General features: G+C 34.0%; 1 long non-coding RNA gene across 1 annotated transcript; it reads right to left on the reverse strand.

The window, feature by feature from the left end:
• Positions 1-2716: 2716 nt before the first annotated feature.
• Positions 2717-22478, reverse strand: LOC309655241. The gene is made up of 2 exons (XR_014260688.1): positions 14418-22478; positions 2717-14375 (listed from the first exon to the last, which is right to left on the reverse strand). It is a non-coding gene; the product is annotated as an uncharacterized lncRNA (long non-coding RNA).
• Positions 22479-22954: the final 476 nt, after the last annotated feature.

The following is a 22954-nucleotide window of genomic DNA, read 5'->3' on the forward strand; positions in this document are numbered from 1 at the left end:
TAAGTAAGGTAGTGTGAATCCAAACCTTTGTTCTTTTATTTCAACGTTTTTGTAGAGGAGGGAGATAGTTTATGGTATTTTCACTTAAATGTTAGAATTAATTTGTCAACTTCATAAACACGAAACCCTGCTGAGATATTGATTTTAATTACCTTGAACTTATAGATCAATTTAGGGAGAATTGACATCTTAACAAGATCGAGTCTTCTGATCCATGAAAGTGGTCTATTTTCCATGTATTAGGTCATCTTTAATTTTTCACAGTAATCTTTTATAATTTTCAGTATAGAAGCATACTTTGTAGTTTTCAGTAGAGAAACATACTTTGTTAAATTTATCTATTTTATTTGTTTTTGTGCTAATATTGTAAATAAATATTAAAAATTTTTACAGACTTTGTTGCTATTATATAAAAATAAAACTGAGTTAGTACATTGAGCCTCTGTCCTGTGGCCCTACTAAGTTAATTTATTAGTTCTTGCAATTATTGTTCATATACGTTACAATTTTCTACATAAGCAGTTATGCCATCTGTTAATAAAGCAGCTTATTACTTATTTTTGAATCTCTATGTATTCCCCTCCTTTTTTTGCATTATTACATTGCCAGGGACCTCTAGTATAACACTGAACAGAAGTAATGTGAGTGGGTATTCTTGCTTTTTTCCTAGTCTTAGGTGAGATTATACAGTTTCTCACCATTAGGGAAGACACTAGCTGTAAGTTTTTTGTAATACCCTTTACCATATTGAACAACTTTTCTTCTAGCCCTAGTTTGCAGTTAATTTTTACAATAAATGAGTGTTAACTTTATTGAATGTTTTTCTACACTTACTGATGTAATCACGTTTTCCCATTATTCTCTTATGGGAAATCATATTGATCAATTTTTATTTTTTTTAATTTTTAAAAAATCGATTGATTGATTATTTTTGGCTGCGTTGGGTCTTCATTGATGCACACAGGCTTTCTCTAGTTGTGGCAAGTGGGGTCTACTCTTTGTTACAGTGCACGGGCTTCTCATTGTGGTGGCTTCTCTTGTTGTGGAGCACAGGCTCTGGGTACACGGGCTTCAGTGGTTGTGGCTCATGGGCTCTAGAGTGCAAGCTCAGTAGTTGTGGTGCACAGACTTAGTAGCTCCGCGGCATGTGGGATCTTCCCAGACCAGGGCTTGAACCCGTGTTCCCTGCATTGGCAGACGGATTCTTAACCACTGTGCCACCAGGGAAGTCCCTACTGATCAATTTTTAAATGTTAATCCAGCATTGCATTCCTGATATAAACTCCACTTGGTCACTATTATCCTTTATATTTCTATGTTCAGTTTACTACTTAAGGATTTTTTATCAATGTTCTTAATGGCCATTAGCCTGGGGTTTTCTTATCCATATTTCTTTCCTTCTTCCTTTTCTGTGATAGCTACTTAAGGTTGAAACTTGGATCATTCCTGGTGGATCTTCTATCTTCATGTAAATGGTTTAAGTCTACAAGCACTGCATTAATGGATCCCACAAATTTTGATATGTTATTTTAATTATCATCATTTAGTTCAAAATTTTTCTCACTTCTCTTGCAGTTTATTTTGACCTATTAGTTATTTTTAAGTGAAGTATTTAATTTCCAAATAGTTGGGACTTTTCCTGGTAACTTATTACTGATTTATATTTTAATTTTGTTATAGTAAAAATAGAACTCTAATATTTTAGCTTTCCCAAATTTGTTGAGACTTGTGGTCTAGCATATAGTCTATCTTGATGAAAGTTCACATGCACATGAATGTGTATTTGGCAGTCATTGAGTATAATGGTATACAAATGTCAATAATTCAGGGTGTTTGTTCAGATTTTGTTCAGTTAATATTTAGATTTTCTATATCTTTAGTGATGATTTTCTTTTTCTGTCTTCTAGAAGGAAGTGTTAAAAATTTCTGCCTGTGATTGTGAATTTCTTTCTTTGGTTCTCTCATTTGCTTTTTATGTATTTGAAGATCTTTCATTTTTTACACTTTTATGACTATCAAGACTTCTTGATGAATTGTCTCTTTCCCAATTTTGTATGTCTCTCTTTATCTTAGATATATTTGTTGTCTTGAAGTCTACTTTGTCTTATATTGGAGTAGTAACAGCAGACTTCTTATGCTTACTGTTTGTCTGATTTTTTTTATCTCTTTATTTTCAGTCTATCTGTGTCTTTATATTTATAGTTTTTCTATTGTAGATAGCATATAGACCAGTCTTGATCTTTATCCAGTTTAACCATCATTCCTTTTATTTTATTTTATTTTTTAATAAATTTATTTATTTATGTATTATTTATGTTTGGTTGTGTTGGGTCTTCGTTGCTGTGAGTGGGCTTTCTCTAGTTGCGGTGGGTGGGGACTATTCTTCATTGTGGTGCACAGGCTTCTCATTGCAGTGGCTTCTCTTGTTGTGGAGCATGGGCTCTAGGTGCATGGGCTTCAGTAGTTGTGGCTTGCGGGCTCTAGAGCACAGGCTCAGTAGTTCTAGCACACAGGCTTAGTTGCTCCACAGCATGTGGGATCTTCCCAGACTGGGAAACGAACCCCTGTTCCCTGCATTGGCAGACAGATTCTTAACCACTCTGCCACCAGGGAAGCCTCCCATCATTCCTTTTAAATCATTTGTAGTCTTTTGGTCCATTTACATTAAATATACTTATATATTTGGATATAATTGGACTTATGCCTACCATTTAGCTTTCTTTTTTTTTGTCCCTTTTAATTTTCTCTTCTCTCCATGCTTTGCTTTATTCTTTTGGCAAAGAATTGAATAACTGCCAAATTATTGAATATTTTAGTGTTCTGTATCAACTTCTCTATTTATGTTTATCTTTACTTCTAATTAGCTTTATTTAGGGGTTTCATATGGATTATAGTATGTACCTTTAACTTACAACTATCTTAGAATTAATATTTTATTTCTAGAATTTTCATTTGGTTCATTTTTATAATTTCCCTTTCTCTGTTTATATGCCCTATTCATTCATTATAAGCATCTTTTTTCTTTAACTATTCTGAGCATATTTTAATGGGTTCTTTAAAGTCCTTATCTATTAATACCATATCTGAGTCATTTTAGAATATGTTTCTATTGACATACATGTAATTGGGGTCTTGGAGGAAGAGAGAGTGGGGAGAAAAAATAATTTAGGAAATACGTTGACTGTTATAAAAGAAGTTTATCTTTTCTTTCAATAGCTGAAAGCCACATTAATATTGAAACCTAAAATTATAATACTAGGTCATGGGTGTTGTAACATATGTAAATATAATCTATCTTACAACAGTAGTACACAGGATGGGGCAAGGAAGAATGTAACGGTAGTGGTGCATGGTTTTTATATTTTATATGGAGCTATATTATATTAACTATAAGTGGACTCTGATAATTTAAAGGTGCATATTATAACCATACAACAATTACTAAAAAATACAGAGAACTATAGCTAAAAAGCCAATAACAGAATTAAAATATAATGATAATAAATATTTTATTAAGCCAAAATAGTGCAGGAAAGAATGAAGAAAAATTATACAGGGGTATATGGAAAATAAAAAGCAAAATGGTAGACTTAAAGCCAACCATACTGATAATTACTTTATACTCTAGTTTTTCATTGCTTTGATTGGTCTAATACTGGGTAAAATGCTTTAAAGCTTCTTCATAGTTTTCTTTAAATCTCATGGATTTTGTACAATTTTCGCTTTGTAAAATCTGATGCTATGATATTTACCCTTAATGGGGTCAATTTAATTTTATCTTCTTGTGGATTGTAACCATCTTATTTTTCTGTTGAAAGATCTTTTTAATCTCAGATGTGTCATTTTGAAAAAAAATTTTGTCGCATTATTTTAATTTAATGTTACTTTTTAAATTAGATATTATAATCCTATTATTCTTATTTATATAACAGGCAGTGTTGTTTTTATTACCTTCCATTTTATAATCCTCCCTTTTTTTAAAGTGATTTGTGGTGTTTTATTTGACTTTAATCTGTTTTTATATAACTTCTGTTTCCTCCATTTCACTTATTTAGAAGATGTGTTCCATGTGTGTTTTGATTAGTTTAGGTTACTTACATACCTTTAAATTATATTGGGAAGCAAACATATTTTTTAATTTGATCATCTTAATAGAGGTTTCCTTTTTTGAAAGAAGAAAATAACACGTCTATGAATTCCTTATTCATGTAATAAAATAATTAATGACTGATAATAAATGTTTTTATTTATTAAGTGCACACTTAAATGTGGTAGGGTAAACCTTGAATTTTTTTGGTTTGTAAACCTTGAATTTTAAAAATTTTCCAGTTACCCCATGAGATATGTATTAGAATATTATAAATTTGATATATATATAATATATTTTATATATGTGCCTAAATAGTGAGGATACTCATACTGCCTTTCTCACATTGCTCTTTTAAGTAGTAAATGTCTTCATATAGATAAAGCAGCTTGGAAAAATTTAGAACATAATGCTGCAGTGAACAGATGCTGGGAACAGCAACAGTAATGGTAATCATTATAGTAACTGGTTGAGGTAACATTTGAACCCAGATATGTCTTAACTGCAGAACTGTTTGCTTAACCATTATACCTTGATTCTCTCCACATCCTTGCTTCACTTTGTTGGCATAATCTGACATTTTAATCCCATGTCACATATTACATTTGCACAGTTATATTCAATTATAATATCTGTACAAATACATAACATTACACAAAGTCAAATTATTGAATTTATTTCATCATTGCATTCTGTTTTGCAGCACTAGATACAACATGATCAACAATTAATCACATATCAAAGAGAATTTGGTTGTCACCTCTTGCTCCATGGTACCACCTTCACATCACTTTTATTTTATCTTCTTTTTCCCCCCATTGGCAGTATTATGTTCTCAAGAAGAATTGTTCAAGAAGCACTCTGGGAATAATATAATTCCTCAATCTTGATATTATTAACCCTTCTTTACATTTCCTCATAATTGTCTTGATTAGTCATATCTCTCAGTTATAAATGAAAGATATACAACACAATACCTTAAAAGGAGGAAAGGAAATTCATAAGTTTCTATAATCATGATGAGTCTAGCTTCAATCTCAGTGGAATCCAGGAGTCCAGGATCTAAAGAACCATCTGACCTTGTGCTCATTAGTTCTTAATTCTATGTTTCTTGGCTTCAATTAATTCTGCAGTCAATTTTTTCTTTAGATGATTGGCAAAAAAGCCTTTTTAAGTTCTAAATTCAATTATCTACTTTGCAATTTTAGTAAAATGTGAATTTTTCTCTCCCCTTTTCTATATAGAAGTCCAAGGGTCGAGGGATGGGCCTGACTTGAGTCACTAAGATATTCACTGACCCAAGAATAGGAACTCTCGGTAGTCTGGTTATATCCCCAGTGGAGGTAAGGTACCCCATGATTATCAGCCCTTCCAATATCTCATAGTCTAGAAGAGAATGTCCCCTAAGAGAAAGGGAAAGGGAGTTAGTTGCAAACATGGCTAGGCAGCTATAAAGCATAAGTGCCACCACACACCACTAGTGTGCCATGTTCTCTAATGCAAGCCTTTATGACCATGTATGTCATGTTAATAATTACAACAAGCTTACATTATCAAACAACCCTACATATGATCAAATATGAAGTATAGCCTAGTAGACAACAGCAAGGGCTCCCTCCCTACTGGAGTAAGTTCATTGGTCAATTAATCCAGTTGTTCCTGTTTTGCTTTTGTCGAAGAGCTCAGTTTTCTAGAGGCCTTAGAAGCTATATGATGACAATGGTTGGAGAGTTCCTTCTTTGTGGACTATTATGACTTAAAAATTCCTTTTATCAGGGCTTCAGGGTTAGGCTTTAGGTTTCTAATTTGTATATGCAGGTCTCCTGAAGAACACAGGCAGTTCGATTGAGGAAACTTCTTGTGATATGAAACATTATCAGGCACCATTACTTATCATGGTATTTAAATCATGACTCTACCTTTAGAGAAAAAGTGGTTCTTTCTGTCTTGGCTTCAGGCTGCTGAAGTGAGTAACAGAGCATCACTTATTTCCTGATGCAGTAACCTCCTAAATGGATTCTTTTTAGGACCAGTGATGTACACCTTCCATTCAGGAAGGAAGTGTGCATCTGGAGGCATTGGTAAAGATTTCTTATCTCACTCTGGCTTGGGAAGAATATGGCTATTGCAAATTTTCTATTTTCATGACAATTTGACCTTCAGGTTCCTTGCATTTTGTACACAGAAAAGACTTCTCCACAAAGCTGTATGCTATTCTCTGCTTTTAAAAGGGCAGCTTGGGATGGCACTTATTTCATTGTGGCAGCACCATTATGACTAGATACCACATCCTTAACATTATTGCATTTTTTGGTCAAGACCTAAAGACTTCAGGTCAAGACTATCCCAAAAGATATGGTAATACACTTCTTTGGTATAATCTCAAAGTAACTGCCAGTTTTCCATTGGAAAGCCCAACCAGTTAGACATAGAATATAAGAATATGGTAGAACTTCCTCAAAGGAACTAGGGGAATGAAGAATGTAATGTACGTTAGGCACACAAATTATTGTTCTTTTTACCTTTGATTCCTTTCCACTGAATTATGAGTGAGCTCCCAACCCCCACCCTACCTGCTCATCCTTCACCTCAGTGAGGCTATTTTCAGGCTGTTGTGGAATTGAGTGTATATAATTAAATTAATATTTCTCCTTCTAACACTTGAAAAATAAACAAAAGGAACAAATTTGAAAAAGAAACTATGTCTCTGTTATAGAAATAGGACCTGTACTACAAATGGAAAGGTTTCATCCACATAAATGAAAATAGTACCAGATAAAGGAAAACACTGGGGATCATTCATTTTTCTAATTGCAATCAGGGTACATATTTTTAAATTTTAGTCACAGATATATAAATGCAGTATTAGCAACTCTCAACTTGAAGAAGCAGCTACTATTGTTCTGGGTAGAGCACAGAGGAAACAATACCAACTGCATGTTATATTTATACAATTTAAAATGGCAGTGCTCAGTATTTTCTGTCTCTGACCTCTAACTGAGAATCCTGCCCTAGACAACATAGCTGGTGTCAGACCACAGGGAACCCTGTTCAGCATGTTCCACACTCTTCTGGGTAGGCTTGACCTTCCTCTATCCTGGTTTGGAGGACAATTAGATTCATCATTAACAAAATTAGAGGCATAAATTGAGAAAAAATTAGAAAAAAAATTATCTTCTAAACAAAACTTCAGGAATAAGTTGTGTCATCATTCTTAGACCTGTTTGTAAGTTCGTTCAGTTATCATTTTTAATTATTGTCAGTGTTCCTTTCATCTTTGGTAAACTATAAGCTTCAGATCGTCTTTTTCATATTGAGATATTAGTGCTTCTCACACTTTCTGATCATGGTATGTGCTCAATAAATGCAATGATTAAAGAAATGGGTTATTATATGCATTATATATATAGTCACATGTATGTATGTTACACATACACACACATATAAAAAGCTATATAGAGATTCAGAAATATGCAGCTGCATACATACACACACATACACATTATTCTTTCAATCTGGTGTGAGTTTTAGTGAGTATGAACAAATGTGTAAAGTTCAAAGGAGAGAATAAAGAAAGCTTATTTGAGGTGAGTGTCAGAGATGTAGGTGGATATGATATAGAGGCCAAGAGGGCATTGGCAACTTCACATTGGCTGTCAGCACTATACTGAGTTCCATGAAATCAGCCAGAGGAAAGACTGTACTCTTCTTGTGTCTAGTACAATACCAGGCATAGAGGACATGCTAAAGCAATGCTTGTCTATTGAATAAATTACCAAAAACATGAATGGGCAAGAGGATTTTTTCCCTACCTGCTGTGGGAAGTTTCTTATAGTTATTACCTCCATGAAAGAGAGTAGTATCTGGAGAGAACCCATAGCTAAAATCATGATGAAATTTCATTTTTTGAAGTCATGATGGGTCTTTTTTTAGCCTGTCATATAAATGAAGAAGATTACAAATATAACACTGTATGTGCTTAACCTGACACAATTCCTTCCTTTTGAGGGTTATCTGTTGTTTGATTAATATTATGCATTGAATGAGCAAATAGTGCAGAAGTAAATGTGATAATACTTTCCCTTCATTACCACTTATTGAGGTTTTGCTATATACCAGCCACATGCTCTACCCTGTATCTATGTCCTCTTTCTTATATAATCTACATATGTACATCTATGTAGGGCTTACCCCCACTTAAGGAGAAACTCCAATGTTTAGAGATCAAGAAAGATGTCTTGGGACATATATTGCCCTAGTGACAGAGAAGTTTACCTCTACAGCAGCTGGGCAGAATCCCCACTACAATAAAAATACAAGTTTACTCCCTCACATATTCTACCTACTTTTCCTATCCCCTTTTAATCCCTGATTCTGGATGAGATGTAATAGGCATTAAATGGTTACAATCCACTTTCATGCATTGTCTCCAGACACTCAGAAACCTCCAAAATAAAAAAAAAGAATCAAAACTAAAACTATACAACAGCTTATTTTATGTTACTAAATAACCAGAAAAAGTAAGGGAGTATATCACTTAATGAAATCATATTTAGGGAAGAAAACTACTGGGGGGAAAACAATATAAGAATCATCATTATCATCATCATATTAAATACCATTTTTATAGTACCAGTCTATTCTAGCCCCTATGGCTGCTGCTTTATATAATTCTACCATATAATCTTTAAAGCAAGCCTAGGTATTATTTTCTCCATTGCAAAAATTATTTACCTTAAGGTAGGGTAAATAATAACCAAGTAGCATATATATTAGTCGAACTTCTGGATTCAAAGCCCACGTTCTAGGATATCACTCTTGTGTACCATCATGCAGTATGTTTTAAATTCATCTATTCACCCTAAAAATATTTGTGGATCATGTTGTATGAGAAAGGACCTGTTCTAGGCAGTGGAGAAATAGCTGTGAGCAAGATAGTAAGGATCCCTGCAATCATGGAAATAGAATATATTAGTAGGTACAAAGAAATGGATGCCAGGATAGATTTCTTGGATTCAAATTCCATTCACCATGGTTTCCTAATTGTCTCTGTGGTGAGAGGAAGTGAGATGTGCCAGCCATTACCACAATTAAGGAAGATATGTTGGGGAAAGTTTCACTTAGCTCAACATCTGGCACATTATGTGTTAAATAAATTTTACTTGTGACCCTTTGAGAAAACATACATTTAAAAATAACTGATTATGTTACATACATCAAATGCTGGCTCCTGAAAAATATCACCAAATCTACCTTACTCCCTTATGACAGCAAGATATAGCCCACCTTGGCAGAGTCTCAGCAGTATATCAGAGAGGCAGAGTCTTAGCAGTATATCAGAGAAGGAAGGACATTCTGAAATTTCATTCAAGGTGAATCTTTCAGTATGGGGGCTTGAGAAAGAAAGCAATACAGAATTCCCCTTGAGTAGTAGGGCTTGGGTTCTAACATCAAGGTCTCGTTTTTCTTCTTCTAGAATTAAATTATCTGAGGATCTCCTCTTAGAGGAGAAACTAATGGGTCAAAATAGAACCTGGGTGATGTCAGAGAGTATACGAAAGGCAGAATTTAGTTTATCAAGGTAGCAGGTTCCTACAGTGTGCAGGATGTAGCCAAGAGACTTTTGCTTCACTGATCCAATACCAGTCTTTCAGAGGTACACAATGATCTGTTTAAAGCCAAAATACCCCTATGAGATTGTCAAATAGTTTTGTAATGTTTCAGTGCTACTCATCAAGAATAGTTTAGTGCTAGACAATGAATTTTGTAGTATCAATATCATTAGTAGATCTAAAGCAAAAGAAAAGTAGTGGGTCTTACTTATAAGATCTGAGAAAATTAGACACCTCCAAATAAATACTGTCTGCTCTGTAGTTCTCATGCATGTTCTATTCCTGTGAAAGTTAGTTACAAAAGCTGACTTCCACCAAAGACCCTCCAGTATTGTCTTCGTAGACACAGGAAACTCCTTTTCCAGATATGACAGGATAGTAATTTTAGATTTCTGGCTGTCTAGTATATTGTTGTGTTTGCCTTGTAATCTATTAGTCGAGCCTCAGTTACTGATTCATTTCAAAGAATTGGGACCAAAAGAAATTGTGTGGCTCACAAGGGAAAATGTGTACAAACTCAGCAGTCAGTTTGATTGTATGCTTTAACCCTTCGCACACACACTGTAACAGATATTAGACTTGTACTAAAGAGTGATTACATGCAAAACAAATAAAGCAATATAAATAATAAATGCCGTATAAGTAATGTAATTAAATGTAACCTAAATCTTAAACCAGGTAGATAAGAAAATAAACAACAAAGGAATATAGATTAAAAGATGATAACTTATCATATTTTGTGTGGACCTTGAGGGGAAGCCGTCTACATAGCCATCTACTTGGTTAGAAGGTCTTCAGTAGAAGCCATTTCTTTCCAAAGAACATCTGCTTCTAATGGGTTCCTAAAATTTCTTAGCTTGATATCTCCAGTAATGATTTAATATGGTTTACGCATCTTTGATTGAAAGACATCACTCTAGGTATCAACCTCATGGAATTTTACTTCTGCACTAGCCTCAACAGTATCTGATAAGGTTTTTTCCCCCAGAGTTTGAAGGCTATCTTTCTCTCACAAATATTAGACCAGACCTCCAGAATTTAATAGTTGTTTAGGAGGATATTGAGGAAAACTATATGTGTCTCTTGATTTAAAGGAGACCCTAACCTAAAACCAAGCCAGCAGAAGTTTCCACTAGTTTAGCTGCTATGCCTATTGCCACTGGGTCAAGACAGATATATTAGTAAGGTGGTCTCTTAGGATTCCAATGAAGTTGAATCAGAACACCAAGAGTTTTTCTGTCCACATTACTCAGATACAAATTGGTAGAAAGTTTTATTATAATTACAACTGGATGAATTGCTTGAGTCATCTGCAGTATGTGACTAGGATTACTTACAATAGTGCAGAGGTGATATTCCTACACTCATACATTGTCCTGTTGCTAACTCAAAAGGAACAATTCAATGAACCCCAAGAGTTAAGCTCATTGTCATTAAAGCAAACCTTAGGCCATGGGAGTTTTAGAGTATCTGAGAATGTTGCTAATCTGAGTTTCAGATTTCTGTTTATTCTATCCTTTCTGAGGATTGGAGCAATATGGACAATAGGGTTACTGTGTGACTGGAAAAGATGTGCAAACTCTTCAATAATGGTCTCATTAAAATAATTTTGCCTAATACTATCTCAGAGATAGTTTGGGAACACAAAATCATGTAATATATTGCTACTGGCAGAGCTGGAATTCTCCAGAAAAGCTTTAATCCACCCCCCAAATAAACAATTACTATATATATATATTTTTTAACATCTTTATTGGAGTATAATTGCTTTACAATGTTGTGTTAGTTTCTGCTGTATAACAAAGTGAATCAGCTATATGTATACATATATCCCCATATCCCCTCCCTTTTGTGTCTCCCTCCCACCCCGCTAGGTGGTCACAAAGCACCGAGCTGATCTCCCTGTGCTGTGCAGCTGCTTCCCACTAACTATCTATTTCACATTTGGTAGCGTATATATGTCAATGCTACTCTCCCACTTTGTCCCAGCTTACCCTTCCCCTTCCCCATGTCCTCAAGTCCATTCTCTACATCTGTATCTTTATTCCTGCCTGCCCCAAGGTTCATCAGAACCTTTTTTTTTGATTCTATATATATGTGTTAGCATACAGTATTTGTTTTTCTCTTTCTGACTTACTTCACTCTGTATGACAGACTCTAGGTCCATCCACCTCACTACAAATAACTCAATTTTGTTTCTTTTTATGGCTGAGTAATATTCCATTGTATATATGTGCCACATCTTTATCCATTCATCTGTGGATGGACACTTAGGTTGCTTCCATGTCCTGGCTATTGTAAATAGAGCTGCAATGAACATTGTGGTACATGACTCTTCTTGAATTATGGTTTTCTCAGAGTATATGCCCAGTAGTGGGATTGGTGGGTCGTATGGTAGATCTATTTTTAGTTTTTTAAGGAACCTCCATACTGTTCTCCATAGTGGCTGTATCAATTTACATTCCACCAACAGTGCAAGAGAGTTCCCTTTTCTCCACACCCTCTCCAGCATTTAATTGTAGTTTTTGATGATGGCCATTCTGACTGGTGTGAGGGAATACCTCATTGTAGTTTTGATTTGCAATTCTCTAATGATTAGCGATGTTGAGCATCCTTTCATATGTTTGTTGGCAATCTGTATATCTTCTTTGGAGAAAAGTCTATTTAGGTCTTCTGCCCATTTTTGGATTGGGTTGTTTGTTTATCTGATATTGAGCTGCTTGTACATTTTGGAGATTAATCCTTTGTCAGTTGCTTCATTTGCAAATATTTTCTCCCATTCTGAGGGTTGTCTTTTTGTCTTGTTTGTGGTTTCCTTTGCTGTGCAAAAGCTTTTCAGTTTCATTAGGTTCCATTTGTTTATTTTTGTTTTTATATCTATTTCTCTAGGAGGTGGGTCCAAAAGGATCTTGTTGTGACTTATATCATAGAGTGCTCTGCCTATGTTTTCCTCTAAGAGTTTTATAGTGTCTGGCCTTACATATAGGTCTTTAATCCATTCTGAGTTTATTTTTGTGTATGGTGTTAATAAGTGTTCTACTTTCATTCATTTACATGTAGCTGTCCAGTTTTCCCAACACCACTTATTGAAGAAGCTTTTTTCCATTGTATATTCTTGCCTCCTTTATCAAAGATAAGGTGACTATATGTCCGTGGGTTTATCTCTGGACTTTCTATCCTGTTCCATTGATGGGGTTTATCACAGAAATGCAAGGATTCTTCAATATATGCAAATCAATCAATGTGATACACCACATTAACAAATTGAAGGATAAAAACCATATGATAATCTCAATAGATGCAGAAAAAGCTTTTGATAAAATTCAACACCCATTTATGATAAAAACTCTCCAGAAAGTAGGCATAGAGGGAACCTACCTCAACATAATGAAGGCCATATATGACATACCCACAGCCAACATCATTCTCAATGGTGAAAAGCTGAAAGTATTTCCTCTAAGATCAGGAACAAGACAAGGTTGTCCACTCTCACCACTATTATTCAACATAGTTTTGGAAGCTTTAACCACAGCAATCAGAGAAGAAAAAGAAATAAAAGGAATCCAAATCAGAAAAGAAGAAGTAAAACTGTCACTGTTTGCAGATGAAATGATACTATGCATAGAGAAGCCTAAAGATGCTACCAGAAAACTACTAGAGCTATTCAATGAATTTGGTAAAGTAGCAGGATACAAATTTAATGCACAGAAATCTCTTGCATTCCTATACACTAACGACAAAAAATCTGAAAGAGAAATTAAGGAAACACTCCCAGTTACCATTGCAACAAAAAGAATAAAATACCTAGGGATAAACCTACCTAAGGAGACAAAAGATCTGTATGCAGAAAACTTATAGACACTGATGAAAGAAATTAAAGATGATACAAATAGATGGACAGATATAACATGCTCTTGGATTGGAAGAATCAACATTGTGAAAACGACTATACTACCCAAAGCAATCTACAGATTCAGTGCAATCCTTATCAAACTACCAATGGCATTTTTCACAGAGCTAGAACAAAAAATTTCACAATTGGTATGGAAACACAAAAGACCCCAAATAGCCAAAGCAATCTTGAGAAAGAAAAACAGAGCTGGAGGGATCAGGCTCCCTGACTTCATACTATACTACAAAGCTTCAGTAATCAAGACAGTATGGTACTGGTTCAATATATATTTAAAGCTCATTCCAGAAAATATGAAATCTGTTTGGTCGTGTTCAAAGGAACCCTGAGGTTTGAGCTCTTATCCATGCCCCACCTTTACAGTTTTACCAGAAAACAAATGAGACAATCACCACAAACACCCTGAGTGATCGTAGTAAAGTTTCTCCACTAATGTTGATTATGTATAGTAGCCAATTCGTCTTTGTTGTGGTGGATAATTTCATGTTAAATGTTTGCAATTTTCCATTTCAGGTTGCCTGCTACTACTAAGTGTCCGTAATGAGAGTGCTAGAGATTATTCTCATGTAATTTACCTGCAGATTTCTCCCAGTAACACTTTGCCAACTCTGGAGCCAATGTCTGGCATTGTACAACAGGCTATTTTAATCTCTCAAAAGATTTAATCATGAGGGATAGGAGCTTAGTGAGCACTGCCGTCTGGGGCATTTCCTTTAGCTTCCATGGTATCCCTTCTTGTATGAGAGTTTACTTTTATAATAGCCACCTCTTTAGGAAACTTCAGAGTGTTTACTTTTATAATAGCCACCTCTTTAGGAAAATTCAAACTAAAGTTACTTAATTTGCTGACTATTCTTCATTGAGGCTCCTGCTGAGATCAAGAACCCTGTTTATTCTCAAAGAATTCCAAAATCATGGACTACACTCAAAGTATACTCATTATCACTCTGTATCACTCTCTTATCTCTCTCTAAATGATCAGATCTGTGGAGTGTAATGAGTTCTGCCTTTTGGATATATTTTGCCTTGGGACATAGTCCAAATATGCTGTTGATTTTCCTGAGTGGACAAATAAGTATAGACTATTTTGATCCAAAGTGACACTAACAAAAAACTAGAACACAAATCTATCACTGTAAAATATACTGCCTCAAGGAGTCACTGAAAATAAAATGGTATTTGTGTGTCGTACTATAGGGAAACAGGGAATAATGATTCTATTTATGGCTCTGAGGTCCTAAACAAATCTCAATCTTTGTCAGGTAGGTTTTTGGAATTGGAGGGTAAAAGTATTATAAGGACTGGTACAAGTTTTTGTGTTTTTAGTCCTTTTCAGTTCCTGGTTTTAGAAGATACTGTGCAAGTTTGGATAGCAATTTAGATGGATAAATGTAAACCTTACTGGGTTTAGCCCAAACAATCCTATGCATATTAGTAGAAATTCTTGTGCACAGGAATATTGGGCGCTTCCTTGAGATCTTCAATTTGGATTCAGTTTAGATACAAAAGTAACAGTAAATCAATTTCCAGATTATCTATAAATTCTTTATGAGGAGGGGAATCCTCAGAGACTTGAGGTCCAGACCATCCAGAGAGTGTTTAGTTTGCAATTCCATTTGTACAGTAAATCTCTACCTAGCAAGAAAGCAGAGATGGTATTACAGTGGAAGAAAGTGTAATTAAGTTAAAGGCTGAGGGTGATTTGTCTTAAGCTGGAACATGGGGAACATGGAACATGTGAGAGTTACTGGAGAAACCTATCACCTGAATACTTTGTCATTTCTGAGGAACAAATTGTGAAATGCATGTAATAGTGGTAGTGTGTAAAATTGATATTGTAGCACCAATATTAATTTTTTAAATTGCAAGTTTATCCTTTAACATTTAAAGAAAATTTTCCTTTTGACTTTAAGGGTAAAATGGATTATTATTTGCTTGATACACACTTGAAGCACCTTGATTGATTACTTATTTCATTTTTTTTTTCCTGTTTAGATTCTCAGCTAATGCAGGACAATTATTTTCCCAATGTATTTAATGTTTACAGGTGTCTAGGATGAGAGGATGTAGTTTTGTCTCTAGTCTGATTTGGTTTTTATTATAAAACTCAAAATGTTTAGTGAGGTACTAGAGATCTGATAATGTGACTATTTCCCATTCTAGGGTTTTTTTTTCATATTAAATCCTCTATTTCTGGCTTTAAGTTTATTTGTATTCTGTTCCATGATTTTTAGTACTTATCATCTAATATGAAGTACTTTATTTAATATTTTTTAATGAGTGTCTTCCTTCTTGCACTAGAATGTAAACATGCTGAGTACAGAGATTTTTGTGTGTCCTAATACCATAAAAATTCACTTAAATTTGAAAATCAAATGCTAAATTTACTTCAAATTATTAGTCTGGTAAAGGAGAAACTACAAGAGAAATTTCAACTTTTTGCTTGTTGAAGAATAAAGCAAAATTACGTAGACTTTTGAGGATGAGTGGAATTTAGGCCAAATTTATAATAAGCAGTATTTTGGGTAGATCAAAGCAAAAGTGGAGCTGGTTGGATGGGGTTGATTTGATCAAAGCCAAATAGGGATGATTGGAAGGATTGGAGAGCAAGTCAGTTCCAGTAGTGTTTGCTAAATGTGGGGATTTCGTTAAAAACCAGTTTTGACCACTTTTGCAGCTTCCTGAGTACTGGGTAATTCTACCACGGGAAAGTAGAATTTGCAGCATTTTTGTATGTGTGGATGATGTCCTTCAGGCAAGGGTGGCATTTGTTAAAGTCTAACCATAGAAACCTGGAAAAGTACAGGGAACGTAAAAGTGGGAACATAATGTTCCTAATCATCTAATACTCTCATTTGCCTTTGTAGATAATTGCAATTTTCCTAAATTAAAATTTTTTTAATATAAATAACATTTGAAAGCTAACTTTTTTTTTGCCCCTTAATAAATACTGTTGACCATTGAACAACATGGGTTAGAGGTGCAAACAAGTCTCCCCTCCCCAGTTGAAAATCTGCATGTAACTTTACATTCGGCACTCTGTATCTGTGGTCCTGCATCCTATGACCCGCATTCACAGATTGAACCAACTGCGGATCCTGTAGTACTGTAGCACATATTTAATGAAAAAAATCCATGTACAAGTGGATCTACGTAGTTCAAACCATGTTGTTCACGGGTCAACTCTATCAATGAAATTGGAAATTTCCTTAAAAACATAACTAGTGAAAAAACTGCAGAAAGATATAGAAAGTATAAATTGTCCTGTATCTGTTAAAGACATTGAATCCAAAGTGAAAATCTTTCCAAACGAGAGTACTCCAGGCATAAATATTCTCACTAGTAGATTTTTACAAGTATTTAACGAAAAATATATTATTAATTCTCACTTTCTCAGAATAGCTTAACTAAACCTGATAATGACATTGTAAAAAATGAATTTACAGAATATGACTACTATGAATACAGATGCAAACATCCTAAATACAATAATGGTAAATCAAATTGCATAACACATGTCAAAACTGATGCATCAGAACCACTTGGGGTTTACTTATTTAATAAAAGTTTTTCTTTACATTCAAAAAATTATATAAGACTTCTGATTCCAACTCTGACATGTGAAGGGATCAGAAATCATTATTTCTGCTCTTACAAGATAAAGGTGGGAAAACTGAGCAAATCAATTGATTTCCTAGTATCCATCAGAGACCTGAAGCTGCAGGGAAAACTGCCACCCCAAATTCTGGAGATACAGACATCCATTGAGATACAGGTGAGATTTGCTTATCTGAAACAGAAGCTACAAATTGGTAGGAAAACTTGAGTGGCAATTTAGATGAATAGTTGGACTGAATGTGGACTAGAGTGAAAGGGAGAAACTTCTGGAAACTCTCACACTCCTGTGGGCTTTGCCTAGAAGAACCTCACATGTTTCTTATGGTAAAGATTTAAGAAAAACCCCCAAGATGCCCTTAATGACTCTGAAACTGGAGTGCTGAGGTAGAGTGATCATTGTGAAATACACCCAAAGAATTTTCCATGACAGAGGCCTTATCTTCAAGGGAAAGACTTGGGCAAAGTATTATCACACTTGAGGGAAGGGCATTCATCTAACTCTGGCCTCTAGCCATTCTCTTACCAATCAGAAAACACACACACACACACACACACACAATTGTCAATAGAGGTCAATGCTTTGAGGAAATAGATTGGGAACACTAGAGTCAGAACAAGGAGAGAAAAACTATATTACTGAAGAAATACTTGTGAAGGTCACAGTTCTAAGACACAAGCACATAAAAACAGAGACTTATTCAAAAACGTTGTGGATCACCCAACTCCCCCACAAACTTACCATTCCACCAATAGGCTTCACTATAATAACAGTGGATTAGAGTTGAAAGAGCTGAAAGACACCAACTCTCTCAGGGGTACTTAGGGAAACCCAGAGTCAAGAGAGGAGGCAAAAACAAACACACTAAAGGAATTTGACACTTCTGATACCTCTAGCAACAGCAAACATTAAACAGAACACAGCCCCTAGTTAGATTACCATAAATCTCATACTAAAGACTTATTTATCTCAATTCCTAATATCAGACACAACTCAACAAACAATTACAGTGAAGTTATATGGCAAGAAAAAATAAAATAAAAACACTCTGAAGAGACAAAACAATTAGTGAAACCAGACTCAGGATACAGATGTTGAAGTTATCAAATGGGGAATTTAAAATAACTGTGATCAATGTGTTAAGAGCTCTTAGAGGAAAAGAAGATATCATGCAAGAATAGATAGGTTATATAATCAGAGAAATAAAAACTGTAAGAACCAAAAGGAAATGCTAAAAATAAAAAACACTGTAACCCAGATGAAGAATGCCTTCAACAGACTTTTCACTAGACTCAACAAGATAGGGGGAAAAAAATCAGTGATGTTGAAAAGAGTCCAATAGAAATTTCACAAAATGAAATACAAAGAGAAAAAAATAATGGAAAGACAGAACAGACCATCCAAGAACAGTTGAACAATTTTTAAAAATGTCATAGATATAATTGGAATACCAGGATGAGAAAAGAGAGAGAGAGAGTACAGAGCAGAAGAAATTTTCAAACTATTATAATAATCGTCAAGGATATTTCTAAATGAATAACAAACATCAAACCACAGGTGCAGGAAGTTTAGAGAACACAAAGCAGGAAAAAATGCAAACCACACAGGCAATAACAACATTAAAGCCTAGGCATATCATATTCAACTGAAGAAAACCAAAGACAAAATCTTCAAAGAAGTTAGAAAAATACCTACAATGCATTACCTATAGAGAATTACAGTGAATTACAGTGAACTTCTTATCAGAAACCAGGAAAGTTAAAAGAGAGTGAAGTAAAATATTTAAAATGTTGCAGGAAAAAAAAATCTACCTAGAATCTATATCTAGCAAAATTATACTTCAAAAGTAAAGGAGAAATAAATACTCTCAGACAAACCAAAAATGAGGAAATTCTTGCCAATAGACCTGCCCTACAAGAAATGTTACAAGTTCTTCAGGAAGAAGGAAAATTATACAGGTCAGAAACTTGGATCTCCATAAAGAAAAGAAGAGCATTGGAGAAGAAATAAATGAGGTAAAATAAAATTATTATTTCCATTATTCTTAAATAATCTAAAAAATGTCTAAAGTAATAATAGTAACAAAATATTGGTTGATTATGGCATATGGATAGTGAAATAAATGACAGCAATGTCACAAGAGATGGGAAGGAGAAGTTGAGAATACTCTGATCTATGGAACCTGTACTACACGTGAAGTGGTATAGTGTACTTTGAAAGTGAGTTTGCGTTAGTTGAAAATTTTTATTGTTAAGTTCTAGAGAAACTAATGAAAAAATAAAAAAGAAAGAATAATTGATATGCTAAGAGAGGAGATAAAAAGGAATCGTGTAAAAAGATCAACTAAAAGCAGAGAAGGCAGTAAAATGGGGGAATGAAGAAACAGTAATGCAGTGACTAGAAAACAGTTATAAACATGGTAGATACTAATCCAACAATATTAATAATTATTTTAAATGTGAATGGTTTAAATTAAAATACAGGGCGTGCTAGAATGAATAAAGAAGCAAGACTCAACTAAATGTTGTCTACAAGAAACTTACTTTAAAATTAAAGATTTGGGTTGAAAAATGTAAAGGGATTGAGAAAGATACATCATGCTAAAACTAATCAAAAGATAGCTGGAGAAGCTATATTGATTTCAAACAAAACCAACTTCAGAACAAGGAAGGTTTTCAGGCATGAAGATTATTTAATGTTAAAGGATCAGTTCTTAAGGAAGACATAACAATCATAAACGTGTATGTCCCTAATGACAAAGTGTCAAGATACATGAGGTAAAAGTTGAAAGAACCAAAAGTAGAAATAGACAAGTCCACTATTACAGTTGGAGACTTCAACACCCCTCTGGCAGTAATGGATCAAGCAGGCAGAAAAACAGTAAGGATATAGGTGATCTAAAGAGCACTATCAATTAGTTTGTCCAGCCGATGCTTATAGACTACTCCATCCATCAAAAGGAGAATACACGTTCTTCTAAATCTCATATGAAATAGTCACCAAAATAGATCATATTATGTTCCATAAAACAGATCTTAACAAATGTAAAAGATTAGAAGTTATACAAAGCAACAATGGAATAAAGCTGGTAGTTGATAAAGATACAGCTGGGAAATCCCCAAATATTTGGATTAAACAAAACATTTCTAACTAACAGATATATCAAAGAACATTTGAGAAATTTTTAAAATATTTTGAGTGAAGTCAAGATGAAAATACTACTTATCATAATTTGTCAGATGCAGCTAAAACATTGCTTATAGGAAAAAAATTTAACATTAAATTTATGTTAGAAAATACAAAAGACCTAAATCCATAATCTCAGCTTTTACCTTAAAAAAATAGAGAAAGAACACTTTAAGCCTAAAGCAAGTAGAAGAAAATTAATAACAATAATTAGAAGTCAGTAAAATTAAGAAAAGGAAAACAGTAGAGAAAATGAACAAAAACAAGAGGTAGTTCTTTTAAAAGCCCAATAAAATTGCTAAAACTCTACCCATGCTAAGCAAAGGAATAAAAACACACAAATGACCAACAACAGAAATAAGAATCATCAGTTCTGATGTTATGGATATTAAAAGAATAATAACAGAATACTATGAACTCTATGCTCCCAATTAGATAACTTAAATGAAATAGACCAATTACTCAAAAGACGAACTACCAAAACTCATACAAGGAAAAATACATATTCTGAATAGCCCTAAATCTATTAAAGAAAGTAATTAATAGTTAATAACCTTCAAAAAAGAAAACACCAAGCCCAGATAGTTTTGCTGGTTTATTTTGCCAAACATTTAATGAAGAAATAATACCAGTCCTCCACCATTGCTTCCATAAAATAGAAAGAGAGGAGACACTTGGTAATTCACTGCATTAAACCATTATTACCCTAACACCATAACTGGATAAAGACATTACAAGAAAGAAAAACTACAGGCCAGTATCTGTCATGAGCCTCCTAAAAAAATATTAACAAATTAAATCCAACAATGTATAAGAAAAATTGTACACCACAACCAGGTGAAATTTATTCCAGGTATGCAAGGCTTTTTCACCATTCAAAAATCAATCAACATAATCCATTCCATTAAAAGGCTATAAAAAAAATCATATGGTCATGTGCTATAAAAGCTTTTGACAAAATCCAATATTCATTTAAGATAAAAACTCTCAGTAAACTAGTAACTCAGGGAAATTTTCTCAGTTTGATAAAGAACATCTACAAAAAACCTTATAGCTAATATCATACTTCCTGACAAGAGACTTTATGCTAATTTCAGTAAAAAGGCAAGGATGTCCTCTTGCACCACTCCTATGCAACATCATACTGGAAGTCTTAGTTAGTGCAATAAGACAAGAAAACTATTAAGAGGCATACAGATTGAAAATGAGAGAAATAAAACTGTCTTTATTCAGAGATGACATGATTATCTATAGAGAAACCCAAAGAATCTACTAAGGTAAACAAAACAAACACCTCCTGGAATTGAGAAAAATGAGTATAACAGAGATAAAAAATATAAGGTTAGTATTTAAAAAGTCAGTTGCTTTCTATATACCAGTTAAGAACAATTGGAGTTTGAAATAAATAATGTTTCTTTTAAATCCCATTTACAGTTGCAATAAAAAAGAAAAAACTTTGGTATACATCATACACACGCACACACAACATGTGTGTGTATATGATCTAAAGGCAGAAAATACAAAATTCTGCTAAAAAATAACAAAGAAGATGTAAATAATGGACAGATATTCTGTATTCATGGATTGGAAGACTCAATATTGTTACCCAACTTTACATAGAGATACAGTTCAATCCTTTTCAAAACCCCAGCAAGTTATTTTGTAGATATCAGTGAATTGATTTTAAAGTTTATATGCAAAGACAAAAGAACTAGAGTTAACCAACCTAATACTGAAGGAGAACAAATTTGGAGGACTCACACTACCTTATTTTAAGACTCTTACTATAAGCCTACCATAATCAAGACAGCATATTATTGGCAAATAAATAGACATAGGTCAATAGTACAGAATAGAGAATCCAAAGGTAGATACACACACTTATAGTTACCTGATCTTTGACAGGTGTTCAAAGGCAATTTAATGCATACAAAATAGTCTTTTCGATAAATGATGCTAGAACAGGGGATGCTCATGTGCAAAAAGGGGACCTAGACACAGACCTTACATGTTACATAAAAACTAACTCAAAAGAAACCATAGAACTAAATGTGAAATGTAAAAAAAGTAAACATAGGAGAAAAATGACATGACCTTGGTTTTTGTGGTGAGTTTTTAGATACACTACCCAAAGCACAAAACCATGAAGAAAAAAATAAGTTGAGCTTTATTAAAATTAAAAACTCTGCTCTGGCAAAAGACACTATTAAGTTAATGAAAAGACAGGACAGATTGGGAGGAAACATTTTCAAAATACGTATCTGCTAAAGGCCTTCAATCCAAATATACAAAGAACTCCTAAAATTCAGCAAAAAGAAAATAAACAACCCATTTAAAATGGGCAAAAGATCTGAATAGAGACCTCACCACAGAAACATACAGATGACAAATGAGCATAGGTGAAGATGCCCTACATTATCTGTCATTAGGGAGATGCAAATTAAACAAAAAGATACAAGTACACACCTAGGAGAACGGCTAAAATCCAAAGAACTGGCAATGCCAATTATTTGTGAAAATGCAAGCAACAGAAACTATTATTC

Source organism: Balaenoptera physalus (genome assembly GCF_965194825.1).
Source record: "Balaenoptera physalus genome assembly, chromosome: 2".
Lineage (NCBI taxonomy): Eukaryota > Metazoa > Chordata > Mammalia > Artiodactyla > Balaenopteridae > Balaenoptera > Balaenoptera physalus.